This window comes from Oncorhynchus kisutch, linkage group LG13, assembly GCF_002021735.2.
Source record: "Oncorhynchus kisutch isolate 150728-3 linkage group LG13, Okis_V2, whole genome shotgun sequence".
In the NCBI taxonomy this organism is placed as follows: Eukaryota; Metazoa; Chordata; class Actinopteri; order Salmoniformes; family Salmonidae; genus Oncorhynchus; species Oncorhynchus kisutch.
Window position 1 is genome coordinate 28,322,106 of NC_034186.2, and position 16,187 is coordinate 28,338,292.

The window sequence follows — 16,187 nt, forward strand, 5'->3', positions numbered from 1 at the left end:
CAACCGTTACATAAAAATCAATCATAGATTAGCCTCTGAACTGGAAAGACAAGCTTTGATGGCTGGATCATGTATAATGGGAGTTAACCATTTCAATATACACACTGATTTACAGTATTTGCATTCACTTGACTGACTTGAGTCCTGTTAAAGAGCCCTTTGTGTATGCATTTTGTGATGGCCCCTGACCAGAGAGAGAACGGACAGCTTTGTTTAAACTGGGTTTTATGTCAGTTATGTAACTTGATGTTCTAACTCTGTTTAGATAAATGACTGTCTGAAAGGAACAGGGCTGCTCTTCTTGATAAAAGACAATAATGAAACATTCACAGGTGTTTATGAAAACAAAATACTTTTTTTTTGAGTGGGGGGGACATATTTACTTCAGCAGGAAGGTTATTCATACGGCACATAATAAAGATGCCATTGTGATTAGATGCATAAGGCACATTGTATTTTACATACAGAATGCCGCAGATATACAGTATATCTTTAGATCTAGAGTGTTCTAAAAATCGCATAGATCTGGAAGGGGTTCTTACAAACCATGGCGTGGCTCTGGAAGGGGTTCTAACAAACCATGGCATAGATCTGGAAGGGGTTCTAACAAACTGGCATAGATCTGGAAGGGGTTCTATCAAACCGTGGCATAGATCTGGAAGGGGTTCTAACAAAGCGTGGTGTAGATCTGGAAGGGGTTCTAACAAACCGTGTTGTAGATCTGGAAGGGGTTCTAACAAACCGTGTCGTAGATCTGGAAGGGGTTCTAACAAACCGTGGCGTGGATCTGGAAGGGGTTCTAACAAACCGTGTCGTAGATCTGGAAGGGGTTCTAACAAACCGTAGCGTAGGTCTGGAAGGGGTTCTAACAAACCGTGGCGTAGATCTGGAAGGGGTTCTAACAAACCGTGTCGTCGATCTGGAAGGGGTTCTAACAAACCGTGTCATAGATCTGGAAGGGGTTTTAACAAACCATGTCGTAGATCTGGAAGGGGTTCTAACAAACTGTGGCATAGATCTGGAAGGGGTTCTAACAAACCGTGGCATAGATCTGGAAGGGGTTCTAACAAACCGTGGCATAGATATGGAAGGGGTTCTAACAAACCGTGTCGTAGATCTGGAAGGGGTTCTAACAAGCCGTGGCGTAGATCTGGAAGGGGTTCTAACAAACCGTGGCGAAGATCTGGAAGGTGTTCTAACAAACCGTGTCATAGATCTGGAAGGGGTTCTAACAAACCGTGGCGTAGATCTGGAACGTGTTCTAACAAACTGTGTCGTAGATCTGGAAGGGGTTCTAACAAACCGTGGCGTAGATCTGGAAGGTGTTCTAACAAACTGTGTCGTAGATCTGGAAGGGGTTGTAACAAACCATGTCGTAGATCTGGAAGGGGTTCTAACAAGCCGTGGCGTAGATCTGGAAGGGGTTCTAACAAACCGCTGCGAAGATCTGGAAGGTGTTCTAACAAACTGTGTCGTAGATCTGGAAGGGGTTGTAACAAGCCGTGGCGTAGATCTGGAAGGGGTTGTAACAAACCGTGTCGTAGATCTGGAAGGTGTTCTAACAAGCCGTGGCGTCTATCTAAGCGTTCTAACGAGCCTTGACATACAGTCAATCTTGAAAGGGAGGGGCGAAATCATAGTTCCCACTTTTCACTCTAGACTCAGCTCCACCCCCTCCAACGTGGAGAAACGGAACTTCTGGAATGAACTGATCAAAAACAACTGATTCTCTGACAACACTGTATAGGAATCCCCTAGCTGTGAAGGGTTAGGACCAGTACAGTCTAGGTTTCTGGCTATGTTAGGATTACCTGCAGAGAAGGGCAAGAACGCTTCCCTCTGGACAAACTTGACGACCTGATGCAGGAAGTGTCCTTGGTTGAAGGTGTCTGGTGTTTCCCTCTCCGTCTTGTCAAACAGCACCGAGGTCAGAACGTGCATCAACACTGTTCCCTGAGAACAACACAAACAATATCCTCTGCCCTTGCCTAAATTCAGTACAATGCAAAGAACATTCACCAACAGCGTCTACCGACATCCATTTATTGTGTCCCTTCACTAATGATCTCAAAGGCTGTGTGAAAGGCCATACCTATTCACTGACAAAATCCTAGGCGCGACAGCACAAAATGAGACGCAGAGACGTGACTTAAATAAAAAGAAGGAAACTGTATCGGGGGTTTTTCTTTCAACTCTCCCCCCCGGGGCAGTACAAACAAAGACCAGGGTAATAGCTATCCCCCCCAAAAACAATCAGTTGGTACTAAACGCAAAACTAACAGCTTGATCCGAACATATAACAGGGAATCATGGTGTTGTGGAATTCGCCGTAACCTCACTCTGCCCCCCTCTGCCCCTTCAGTCTGGTCCTTAAGAGAGCACAAACACAATTAGTCAATTGACCTCAGGTGAGCATCAGTAGTGGCTGTACTACAGCCCACCTCCAGGAGAGGGCGCAGACAGACCACTTGATCCGGCTGATCCCTCACACATCCCCCCTCAAGCCAGACCCAGGGGAGCTCGCGCCAGCTGGACCCACCAGGTCTCGGCGAGAAAGAGCATCCGCGTTACTGTGTAGTTTTCCGGACTTGTGAACCACCTCAAATGTAAACGGTGCAGTGCTAGGAACCACCTCGTTATCCAGCTATTGTTGTCCCTCTGTCCCGCCATCCACTTGAGGGGGGTGTGGTCAGTGACCAGACGGAAACTTCTCCCCAGGAGGTAGTACCTCAGATACCCTAATGCCCACTTAATCGCCAACCTCTCTCTCACCACCGTAGCACAGTTTTGCTCCCTTGGGGACAGCTTACGGCTGATATACACAACGAGGTGTTCCTCCTCCCCTCCACCTGCGACAACACTGCCCCTATCCCCGTGTCTGATGCGTCTGTGAATACAGTAAAAGGCATGTTAAAATCTGGCATCCTCAAAACAGGGTTTGTGCATAGCACAGTCTTAAGTTCATTAAAAGCTTTTTCGGCGCCCTGTCGGTCCATACCACACGCACTGGTTCTGATTTTTGGGTAAGGTCGGTCAGTGGTGCTGCTATGGTGGAATAGTTCGGTATGAAGTGCCGAAAGTATCCTGTCAGGCCCATGAAGTCACGCACCGCCTTCTTGTTAGCGGGCCTAGGCCACTCCCGCACCGGCACCGCCTGTGTTTTCTCCTTCTGGGGTTTGATTAGGCCACTGCCAATAGTGTACCCCAAGTATTCAGCTTCGTTGAAGCCTAGTTTTTTTAGGATTGGGATTTAGGATTTTCTTAGGATTGGCCGTAAGCCTGGCAGCCTCCAGGCTTGCCAACACAGCTCTTACCTTGTTTAGGTGGTCGCCCAAGTCCTCCATGTGTATGACGACATCGTCAATATAGGCTGCTGCGTAAGCCTGATGGGGTCTAAGCAGGGTATCCATGTAGACCAAACGGCATACGGACGTATTGGAAAAGACCCTCCGGCGTTAATTGTAATAATTGTGTCCTTCAAACTTTGCTTTTCGTCAGAGAATCCTCCATTTGCAGCAATTACAGCCTTGCAGACCTTTGGCATTCTAGTTGTCAATTTGTTGAGGTAATCTGAAAAGATTTCACCCGATGCTTCCCGAAGCACCTCCCACAAATTGGATTGGATTGATGGGCACTTCTTATGGTCAAGCTGCTCCCACAACAGCTCAATAGGGTTGAGATCCGGTGACTGTGCTGGCCACTCCATTATAGACAGAATACCAGCTGCCTGCTTTTTCCATAAATAGTTCTTGCATAGTTTGGAGCTGTGCTTTGGGTCATTTTCCTGTTGTAGGAGGAAATTGGCTCCAATTAAGCGCCAATCATGCTTTACAGATGGCGTCAAGCACTCCTCCAGCATATTTCATTTTTTTCTGCGTCTCGCGAATGTTCTTCTTTGTGATCCGAACACCTCAAACTCAGATTCGTCTGTCCATAATACTTTTTTTCCAATCTTCCTCTGTCCAGTGTCTGTGTTCTTTTGCCCATCTTAATCTTTTATTTTTATTGGCCAGTTTGAGATATGTATTTTTCTTTGCAACTGCCTAGAAGGCCAGCATCCCAGAATCGCCTCTTCACTGTTGACATTGAGTGGTAATTTGCGGATACTATTTAATAAGCTGCCAGTTGAGGAATTGTGAGGCGTCTATCTCTCAAACTAGACACTCTAATGTACTTGTCCTCTTGCTCAGTTGTGCACTGGGGCTCGCACTCCTCTTTCTATTCCGGTTAGAGACAGTTTGTGCAGTTCTGTGAAGGGAGTAGTACACAGCATTGTACGAGATCTTCAGTTTCTTGGCAATTTCTCCCATGGAATAGCCTTCATTTCTCAGAACAAGAATAGACTGACGAGTTTCAGAAGAAAGTTCTTTGTTTCTGGCCATTTTGAGCCTTTAATCAAACCCACAAATGCTGATGCTCCAGATACTCAACTAGTCTAAGGAAGGCCAGTTTTACTGCTTCTTTAATCAGAACAACAGTTTTCAGCTGTGCTAACATAATTTCAAAAGGGTTTTCTAATGATGAATTAGCCTTTTAAAATGATAAACTTGGATTAGCTAACACAACGTACCATTGTAACGCAGGAGTGATGGTTGCTGTTAATGGGCCTCTGCACGCCTATGTTGATATCCCATTAAAAAGCATCAAAAACAAGGACATTTCTAAGTGACCCCAAACTTTTGAACGGTAGTGTATATATAAAATGTAAAAAAGGCATGAAAACAAATTGTGGCAGACAGTAGTTGGAGCACTCTGATGAAGATGTTATGTTGACGTTGAAACATCAGTCACCTACTTATATTTCTCCGATGATAATGGAATAAAGCCTGAGCGTAAGAAGTAAATCTCTGCCTGTGAGTGTTCCAACTCATCTGCCATGAATTTGTCATTTTTAAAGTTTTTTCTTGGTAAACCCTTTTGCTGAAAATCCAGTAACTTTCTTTACAAATGTTTTATTTGATCCACAGAGGTCACTATCTCACCTTATATGTGTGGGTGTTTGTTGAGGATGACCAGGGCCAGAGCACAGTGGTGGAGGGGGTCTCAGTGCCGGCCAGGAACAGCACCAGGTTGGCCTCCTGGAAACCATCCTTACTGGAGTGCTTGTGCTCTCAGCAGAGGGACCAGGGAGGAAGGAGGCCGGCATTCGAAACAAAATGTATAACAGTGTATGAACCACCAAGGCTGTGTGGATCCACTTCAGGACTGTAACAGCTTGACTACCTGTCAAAATTATTACTCCTCTCATTTGTTTTTGAAACCACACACTAGATCTTCTCTCCATTCTACCATAGCCAAACAGTTTTCCATAGTAAGAGGGTGGACGAGCTGCTTACATTCTCTATCTCAGTGAGGAAGGTGTCAATGTAGTCTCTGGGGTTGCTGGTGTTCATGTCCTGCCTGTGTCTTTCCACGTCCTCCCTGATGAGTTCCTCCAGGGCCATATAGTAGCTGAACATGGTGTTGTGAGGACCTAGGAGATGCTCCATCAGCGCGAAGAACACGTCGTACAGCTACAGTACACAGAGGGAGCATGCCATGGTCTGTCAGTCAAAGCTAGATCCCTTGGGGGAGTTGTAATCATGCTTATTGCCACCAGGGTCATTACACTGAATGTAAATGGAATCAAGCCCAACCCAGTTAAGTAGTCATCAAGTCATTCATCTCCAGGTGTATTTCCTCCTCCAGTCAGTTCCTACCAAGCTCCACATGGTTCCCTCCAGCCAGATGGCCTCGTTCAAGTACTTCAGCAGGATCTGGAAGTTGTGGTCTCTGTTGTCAAACCTCTTCCCAAACAATATCTGGCAGATGATATTGGACACGGCATTTGTTGAACATGGATGCAGGGTAGAAGGCTCCGCCTGAGAAAAGAAAGGGAGGGGATTGACCTGTTTGGTAAATCAGTCTTGTGACATCACACATAGATCAGTGCCTCTGCACCTCTTCCCTCTCTTCTGTACCTGTCTCCTTCCTCTCCCCTTGTTCCCCTTTTGCTCTCTTCTCCCTACTTCTCTCCATCTCATCCTGTAGGAAGCACATCTCCTCACAGATGACCCCCTCCATGGACTTCTTCCCCAGGCCAAAGGTTTTCAGGGTGAACAGGGTCGAACCTTCTCTGCTTCTTCCATGGCAGGCCGTTACTCACGAATAGACCTGTAGAGAGGGGGGCATGATGTGACCGACATTGTTTAAACTCCACAAGACTGTCTTGCTAAGCTTAAGTTTAGTCATAACCCACTGGGCACAAACTGGTTTAATCAACGTTTATTCAACGTAATTTGTCAACGTATTGTGACGTGGAATCTACATAAAAAATGCATTGGATTTGAAAAGATTTCATGAACATAAACTGTTGTTTGGAGGTTGGAATTTCAACCACAGGATTGTCATCATTGTAACCAATTTTCAACATAGACAAATCTTGTTTAAAATAGGTTGAATTTGTACCTTTGAAACGTCAGATCTTCAATGTTATGTCCACTATTAGAATAAAACAATAGGGTATGCAGCACCTCCTACTGGAGAGTTGATTTATCTACAGCTATTATTATGGCCTCCCATCCAGGGTTTTAACCAAGCCCAGATCTGATTAGAATCACTGACTACTACCAATGTGGTATTGTGAGAATGATTATTGAGCGATCTCTTAATAACTAAATATAGTCACTGTTGCTATCTAGGGGTAAATGTTACTATTTAGGCCTACAGTATAAAGCATTTGCAAAGTCATCAACAGCTTTTGTTTCAATTCAATCTAGGGTTCAACTAAAAACATACAAAACAAATTGCCTAGGGTTTCAAGCTTCGGTTGATTTCAAATGTAATCTTCAAGTTAATCATTCATATGTTGGATTCACTCCTCAATCACAAGCAAAAATCTAAGTTAAAGAATAGGACTAAATCAAATCAAACTTTATTTAAAAGGCACTTAAAGATTGATTAGATTAGATTTAGTCCTATTCTTAGATTCTTGGTTGAGATGGAGACGTGATTCCAAAATAATAATTATTACTTTGTAGACAAACTGGATATTGAATTGTGTTTGGTTGTCAACGCAACCAAATATCAACATTTGAAGGAGATGTATCTTCTGCTTGGATCGTTTCATCTATACCACTGACTTGGTCTGGCTTTAATTCTAGTTTCGATACAAATTAATAATTGAAATCTAAGTTAAAGAATCAAATCAAACTATAAATGCACTTTACATAAATTTTCATTTGATTTAGTCATATTTTTTTCAAGTTTGATTCTTGGTTGAGATGAAGACGTGAATCCAACATGTCAATTATTCAATTGTAGATGAAAAGGAAATAAAGGCAGACTAAGTCAGTAGCACAAAAGATATCTCCTTCGAATGTTGATATTTGGTTGCGTTGACAATCAAACACAATTAAATATCCAGTTTGTCTACAACCAAAAATCTAAGAACAGGACTAAATTGAATCGAATCAAACTTGAAATGCACTTTAATTAAAGTTCAATATCACTTTTGCAATACAATAAATAGCCTATTAACTTGTCGACAAGTTAACAAATTATATATTGGATTCACGTCTCCAATTAAACCAAAAATAAAAGTTCAAGAATAGGATTAAGCCAGTAGCTCAGATGAAACAATACAAGCATTAGATATCCTTTCAATGTTGATATTTGGTTGCGTTGTCAACCAAACACAATTCAATATTATTTTTGTAATACAATAAATAGCCTAAAGTTAAGGCTATCTTACAAACTACACTGAACCAAAATATAAATGCAACATGCAACAATTTCTAAGATTTTACTGAGTTACAGTTCATATAAGGACATCAGTCAATTGAAAGAAATAATTTGGGCCCTAATTTATGGATTTCACCTGACTGTGAATACAGATATGCATCTGTTGGTCACAGATGCCACCATTTGCATCATGCAGTGCTACACATCTCCTTTGCATAGAGTTGATCAGGCTGTTGATTGTGGCCTGTAGATAGTTGTCCCGCTCCACTTAAATGGCTGTGGGAAGTGGCTGGCTATTGGCGGAAACTGGAACACACTGTCTTACATGTTGATCCAGAGCATCTAAAACATGCTCAATGGGCGACATCATGGTGAGTATGCAGGTCATGGAAGAACTGGGACATTTTCAGCTTCCAGGAACTGTGTATAGACTCTTGCAACATGGAGCCGTCCATTATCATGCTGAAACATGAGGTGATGGCGGTGGATGAATGGCACGACAATGGGCCTCAGGATCTCGTCATGGTATCTCTGTGCATTTAAATTGCCATCAATAAAATGCAATCGTGTTCATTGTCCGTGGCATCTGCCTGCCCATACTATAACACCACCGCCACCACAGGGGCACTGGTCACAGGTAATCCAGTAATTGTAGTAAACAGTGCCACACTCAGGCAGAAAACTGAATGTTCTATTCTCAGAAAGGCCCATCTTTTCAAAGAAAACCTACTTTAATTATATCTATATTTGAGAAAAATAAGTAGATTTGTTGTGATCACAAGAAAATCCAAATAATTACGTTAATAGATGACATTCAGTGCTATAAACCTGTCTCCAATATAATCGCATAGTTTACACAGACCCGTCGCAGACTTTCGTGTGAAAAGGCATCCCATGGTCTGTTTTGTCAACGAACTCAATGTACAGTGTGTTCGGAAAGTATTCAGACCCCTTGACTTTTTCAACATTTTGTTATGCCTTATTCTAAAATGGATTAAATAAATAAAAATGATAATCTATTCACAATACCCCAGAATGACAAAGTGAGAACATTTTTTTAGAAATGTTTGCAAATGTATTCAAAATAAAAACAGAAATACCTTATTTACATAAGTATTCAGACCCTTTGCTATGAGACTTGAAATGGAGCTCATGTGCATCCTGTTTCCATTGGTCACCCTTGAGATGTTTCTACAACTTTATTGGAGTCCACCTGTGGTAAATTCAATTGACTGGACATGATTTGAAAAGGCACACACCTGTCTATATAAGGTCCCACAGTTGGCAGTGCATGTCAGATCAAAAACCAAGCCATGAGGTCAAAGGAATTGTCTGAGACAGGATTGTGTCGAGGCACAGATCTGGGGAAGGGTACCAAAACATTTCTGCAGCATTTTAGGTCCCCAAGAACACAGTGGCCTCAATCATTATTAAATGGAAGAAGTTTGGGACCACCAACACTGTGCAATCAGGAGAGAAGGGCCTTGGTCAGGAAGGTGACCAAGAACCCGATGGTTCCTCTGTGGAGATGGGAGATGTGGAGATGAACCTTCCAGAAGGACAACCATCTCTGCAGCACTCCACCAATCAGGCCTTTATGGTAGAGTGGCCAGACTGAAGCCACTCCTCAGTCCGCTTGGAGTTGCCAAATGGCACCTAAAAGACTCTCAGTCCATGAGAAACAAGATTCTCTGGTTTGAATGTCAATCGTCACGTCTGGAGGAAACCTGGCACATCCCTACAGTGAAGCATGGTGGTGGCAGCTTCATGCTGTGGGGATATTTTTCAGCGGCAGGAACTGGGAGACTAGTTAGGATCTAGGGAAAGATGAACGGAACAAAGTACAGAGAGATCCTTGATGAAAACCTGCTTCAGAGCACTCAGGACCTCAGACTGGGGCGAAGGTTCAACTTCCAACAGAACAATGACTAAGCACACATCCAAGACACTGCAGGTGTGGCTTTGGGACAAGTCTCTGAATGTCCTCAAATGGCCCAGCTAGAGCCCAGACTTGAACCCGATTGAACATCTCTGGAGAGACCTGAAAATAGCTTTGCAGCGACGCTCCCCATTCACCCTGACAGAGCTAGAGAGGATTTGCAGAGAAGAATGGGAGAAACTCGCAAAATACAGGTGTGCCAGGCTTGTGGTGCCATACCCAAGAAGACTCGAGGCTGTAATCCCTGCCAAAGGTGCTTCAACAAAGTGCTGAGTAAAGGGTTTGAATACTTATGTAAATGTGATATTTCGGTGGTTTATTAAAACATTTTAAAACATCTAAAAACCTGTTTTTGCTTTGTCATTATGGAGTATTGTGTGTAGATTCATTAAATCCATTTTAGAAAAAGGCTTTGTATTTCAAACACTGGTGGTAACCAGATCAAATCAAATCAAATGTATTTATATAGCCCTACTTACATCAGCTGATATCTCAAAGTGCTGTGCAGAAACCCAGCCTAAAACCCCAAACAGCAAGCAATGCAGGTGTAGAAGATCGATGGCTAGGAAAAATTCCCTAGAAAGGCCAAAACCTAGGAAGAAAACTGGAGAGGAACCAGGCTATGAGGGGTGGCCAGTCCTCTTCTGGCTGTGCCGGGTGGAGATTATAACAGAATATGGCCAAGATGTTCAAATGTTCATAAATGACCAGCACGGTCAAATAATAATAATCACAGTAGTTGTCGAGGATGCAACAGGTCAGCACCTCAGGAGTAAATGTCAGTTGGCTTTTCATAGCCGATCATTGAGAGTATCTCTACCGCACCTGCTGTCTCTAGAGAGTTGAAAACAGCAGGTCTGGGACAGGTAGCACGTCCAGTGAACAGGTCAGGGTTCCATAGCCGCAGGCAGAACAGTTGAAACTGGAGCAGCAGCATGGCCAGGTGGACTGGGGACAGCAAGGAGTCATCATGCCAAGTAGTCCTGAGGCATGGTCCTAGGACTCAGGTCCCCCGAGAGAGAGAAAGAGAGAAAGAGAATTAGAGAGTGCATACTTAAATTCACACAGGACACTGGAGAAATACTCCAGATATAACAGACTGACCCTAGCCCCCCGACATATAAACTACTGCAGCATAAATACTGGAGGCTGAGACAGGAGGGGCCAGGAGACACTGTGGCCCCATCCGATGATACCCCCGGACAGGGCCAAACAGGCAGGATATAACCCCACCCACTTTGCCAAAGCACAGCCCCCACACCACTAGAGGGATATCTTTAACCACCAACTTACCATCCTGAGACAAGACCGAGTATAGCCCACAAAGATCTCTGCCACGGAACAACCCAAGGGGGAGCGCCAACCCAGACAGGAAGACAACGTCAGTGACTCAACCCACTCAAGTGACGCACCCCTCCTAGGGACGGCATGGAAGAGCACCAGTAAGCCAGTGACTTGGCCCGTGTATTAGGGTTAGAAGCAGAGAATCCTAGGGGAGAGAGGGGAACTGGCCAGGCAGAGACAGCAAGGGCGGTTCGGTGCTCCAGTGCCTTTCCGTTCACCTTCACACTCCTGGGCCAGACTACACTCAATCATAGGACCTACTGAAGAGATGAGTCTTCAATAAAGACTTAAAGGTTGAGACAGAGTCTGCGTCTCTCACATGGGTAGGCAGACCATTCCATAAAAATGGAGCTCTATAGGAGAAAGCCCTGCCTCCAGCTGTTTGCTTAGAAATTCTAGGGACAATAAGGAATATGGCAGGACCAAATCGTAAAGATAGGAAGGAGCAAGCCCATGTAATGCTTTGTAGGTTAGCAGTAAAACCTTGAAATCAGCCCTTGCCTTAACAGGAAGCCAGTGTAGGGAGGCTAGCACTGGAGTAATATGATCAAATTATTTGGTTCTAGTCAGGATTCTAGCAGCCGTATTTAGCACTAACTGAAGTTTATTTAGTGCTTTATCCGGGTAGCTGGAAAGTAGAGCATTGCAGTAGTCTAACCTAGAAGTAACAAAAGCATGGATTCATCTTTCTACATCAATTTTGGACAGAACATTTCTGACCATTGCAATGTTACGCAGACAGAAAAAAAGCTGTCCTTGAAACAATCTTGTAATGTTCGTCAAAAGAGAGATCAGGGTCCAGAGTAATGCCGACGTCCTTCACAGTTTTATTTGAGACGACTCTACAACCATCAAGATTAATTGTCAGATTCAACAGAAGATCTCTTTGTTTCTTGGGACCTAGAACAAGCATCTCTGTTTTGTCCGAGTTTAAAAGTAGAAAGATGATCCCAATAAATTAGGCAGCCTCGTAAACTACGCCCTCCTCTGGTATGTTCTATTGCGAACTGTCTGGGACTCATTGTTTCCCTGTTAACTACTCAAATATATTTAACTTATTAAGTCAAAGATGTAATTAACTGCAATAAACTGGTCTCAAATGTATTTGCATAACTAGGCTACGCAGAACCACGGTGTACCCATTGTGTAAAATTTGAGTATTTTCTCGGTTTGTGCGCAGGGCACAGAGTCATCTAGAATGTTATTGTATGCTGTAGCATTAAGATTTCCCTTCACGTGAACTAAGGGCCCTAGCTCGAACCATGAAAAACAGCCCCAGACCATTATTCCTCCTCCTGACAGATGGTGAAGCATGATTCATCACTCTAGAGTATGTTTCCACTGCTCCAGAGTCCAATGGTGGCTAGGTTTACACCACTCCAGCCGACGCTTTGCATTGTGCATGGTGATCTTAGACTTGTGTGCAGCTGCTCGACCATAAAAATGTATTTCATTAAGCTCCCAGCAAACAGTTATTGTGCTGAAGTTGCTTCCACAGGTAGTTTGGAATTCAGCAGACTATTTTTAAGTGCTATGCCCTTCAGCACTCAGAGGTTCCGTTCTGTGAACTTGTGTGTCCAGACGTTGTTGCTCCTAGATGTTTCCACTTCACAATAACAGCTCTTACAGTTGACCGGGGCAGCTCTAGCAGGGCAGATATTTGATGAACTGACTTGTTGGAAAGGTGGTATCCTATGACAGTGCCACATTGGAAGTCACTGAGCTCTAAGGCCATTCTACTGCCAGTGTTTTTCTAGGCTGATTGCATGGCTGTGTGCTCGATTTTATACACCTGTCAGCAACAGGTGTAGCTGAAATAGCCAAATCCACAAATTTTAAGGGGTGTCCACATACTTTTGTATTTACAGTATAGTGCTCATATCGCTGTATTCCAATGGAATATCTCACCACACTGGCCATCATAGTATTTTGAATGGATTCTTTCATTTTCCTGACAAAGTGAGGAGTCACAAAAAGCAGAAATAGAGATAAAATGAATCACTAACCTTTGACGATCTTCATCAGATGGCACTCATAGGACTTCATGTTACACAATACATGTATGTTTTGTTCGATAAAGTTCATATTTATATCCAAAAATCTCAGTTTACATTGGCACGTTCTGTTCAGTAATGTTGTGCCTCGAAAACATCCGGCAAATTTGCAGAGAGCCACATCCATTTACAGAAATACTCATCATAAACTTTGATAAAAGATACAAGTGTTATGCACAGAATTATAGATGTACTTCTCCTTAATACAACCACTGTGTCAGATTTCAAAAAAGATTTACGGAAAAATCAAACCATGCAATAATCTGAGTACAGCGCTCAGACACAAAAACAAGCCATACAGATACCTGCCATGTTGTGGAGTCAGTAAAACTCAGAAATAGCGTTATAAATATTCACTTACCTTTAATGATCTTCATCAGAATGCACTCCCAGGAATCCCAGTTCCACAATAAATGTATGTTTTGTTCGATAAAGTCCATAATTTATGTCCAAATACCTCCTTTTGTTAGCGCGTTTAGTTCACAAATCCAAACTCACGAGGCGCGGATAAGTCCATGCGAAAGTCCAGGCGAAAGGTTCAAAAAGTTATATTACAATTCGTAGAAACATGTCAAACGATGTATAGAATCAATCTTTAGGTTGTTTTTAACATAAATCTTCAATAATGTTCAATCCGGAGAATTCCTTTGTCTTTAGAAATGCAATGGAACGCAGGTTGCTCTCACGGGCGTACGCGTGATCAGCTCATGGCATTCTGCCAGACATCTGGTTGAAACAGCTCTCATTCTCTCCCCCTCCCCTGCCTCAAACAAGGTTCTAAAGACTGTTGACATCTAGTGGAAGCCTTAGGAAGTGCAATATGACCCCATAGACACTGTATATTCGATAGGCAATGAGTTGAAAAACTACAAACCTCAGATGTCCCACTTCCTGGTTGGATTTTTCTCATGTTTTCGCCTGCCATATCTGTTATACTCACAGACATCATACAAGCAGTTTTAGAAACATCAGAGTGTTTTCTATCCAAATCTACTAATATGCATATATTAGCTTCTAGGATTGAGTAGCAGGCAGTTTACTCTGGGAACGCTTTTCATCCGAACGTGAAAATGCTGCCCCCTATCCCAAACAGGTTAACTTAAGCAGCAGAGGGGAAACAATATGCACTGGTAACATGTCACCATGAGTGACATGCTCTCCTACATTTCCCTGGTGATATACATGGGACTGGCGAAGGTATCAAGACTAGTTGACTAGTGAAAACTGTTTCTTGGCCATCAACTGTACTCTTCACATGAGTGACCCACAAAAGGATGAGGAGAATGACAATAAGAAGAGGACTGCAGGGTATGATCCTCTCGCAAGAGTCAAGCCCATTTACATTTATAATTTATATCTGTTTTCCAAATATTTCTTGCAAATAGTTCTTCTTAATGTGGGACCAACACCATTTAGGCTTATTCAATGTGTAATAGCAGTGGAATTGCCCCATTCTGATAATTTGGAGAGGTTGAAAGGACACTTGGGTGCACCCTTTCCATATTATGTCTATATTTGATAAGCTACCCAGGAAAGGGTGGAAAACAGCCCATATTAATATATATAGCCTTAGAAATAAGGTTAATGAAATCAATAACTTGCTAACATCAGATAACCTGTTATTAGCAATTTCTGAGACTCAGATAATTAATTTGATGATACAGCAGTGGCAATACAAGGTTATAACATCTACAGAAGAGACAGAAATGCTTATGGAGGAGGTGTTGCTGTATACACTACCATTCAAATGTTTGGGGTCACTTAGAAATATCCTTGTTTTTGAAAGAAAAGCAAATTTTTGGTCCATTAAAATAGCATCAAATTGATCAGTAAAACAGTGTAGACATTGTTAATGTTGTGAACGACTATTGTAGCTGGAAATGGCAGATTTTTTATGGAATATCTACATAGGCGCGCCGAGGCCCATTATCAGCAACCATCACTCCTGTGTTCCAATGGCACGTTGTGTTAGCTAATCCAAGTTTATCATTTTAAAAGGCTAATTGATCATTAGAAAACCCTTTTGCAATTATGTTAGCACAGCTGAAAACTGTTGTTCTGATTAAAGAATCAATAAAACTGTCCTTCTTTAGACTTGTTGAGTATCTGGAGCATCAGCATTTGTGGGTTCGATTACAGGCTCAAAATGGCCAGAAACAAAGAACTTTCTTCTGAAACCTGTCAGTCTATTCTTGTTCTGAGAAATGAAGGCTATTCCATGGGAGAAATTGCCAAGAAACTGAAGATCTTGTACAATGCTGTGTACTACTCCCTTCTTAGAACAGCGCAGACGGGCTCTAACCAGAAAATAACTGAGCAAGAGGACAAGTGCATTAGAGTGTCTAGTTTGAGAAACAGATGCCTCACAAGTCCTCAACTGGCAGCTTCATTAAATAGTCCCCACAAAACACTAGTCTCAACATCAACAGTGAAGAGGCGACTCCGGGATGCTGGCCTGCTAGGCAGAGTTGCAAAGAAAAAAACTTATCTCAGACTGGCCAATAAAAAGAAAATATTAAGATGGGCAAAAGAACACAAACACTAGAGGAACTCTGCCTAGAAGGTCAGCATCCAGGAGATGCCTCTTCACTGTTGACGTTGAGACTGCAATGTAGCAGCCACATGGCAAAGTTGCCACATTATGACTAACTGTACAAATCATCCATGGCTTTTGGTAGCTATTGTTAGGTTTGTGCTAATGTTAGCCTTGAGCGCTGAATGTCACAAAAGTTTAGGGATAACAAGTATACTTCACTTGATACATGGAGGGACTGTTAATTCTGTAGGTAATGTCTATCACCTTGGGTACGAAGTATCCCCCCTGTGTTGCGTCTTTGCTAGCCATCTTGGGGAAACCCAGCGGCACAATGTTGCCCATCCTCTGTGTCTCATGGATGACAGTGTCAGTGTAGGACATGTTGGGTCTGTCAGACATGTTGGGCTGGCGGGACTGGCCTATCACTCTATTTATCTCATCCTGGACCTTCCCTGGAGGGAAAAGGTGAAGGGATCAATCAATTGATCAATAGATCAATCAAATAATCAACCAATCAATCACGTGGGTGCTGTGGAAGAGTCGACTCCCCCTGTATCTCTGGGTTGTTCATCATGTAGACCAGGGCCTAGCA

General features: G+C 42.9%; 1 pseudogene; it reads right to left on the bottom strand.

Moving 5' to 3' along the window:
* Window positions 1–4,983: 4,983 nt before the first annotated feature.
* LOC109902991 (cytochrome P450 2J6-like) lies at window positions 4,984–15,994 on the bottom strand (annotated as a pseudogene).
* Between the last annotated feature and the right edge of the window lie 193 nt (window positions 15,995–16,187).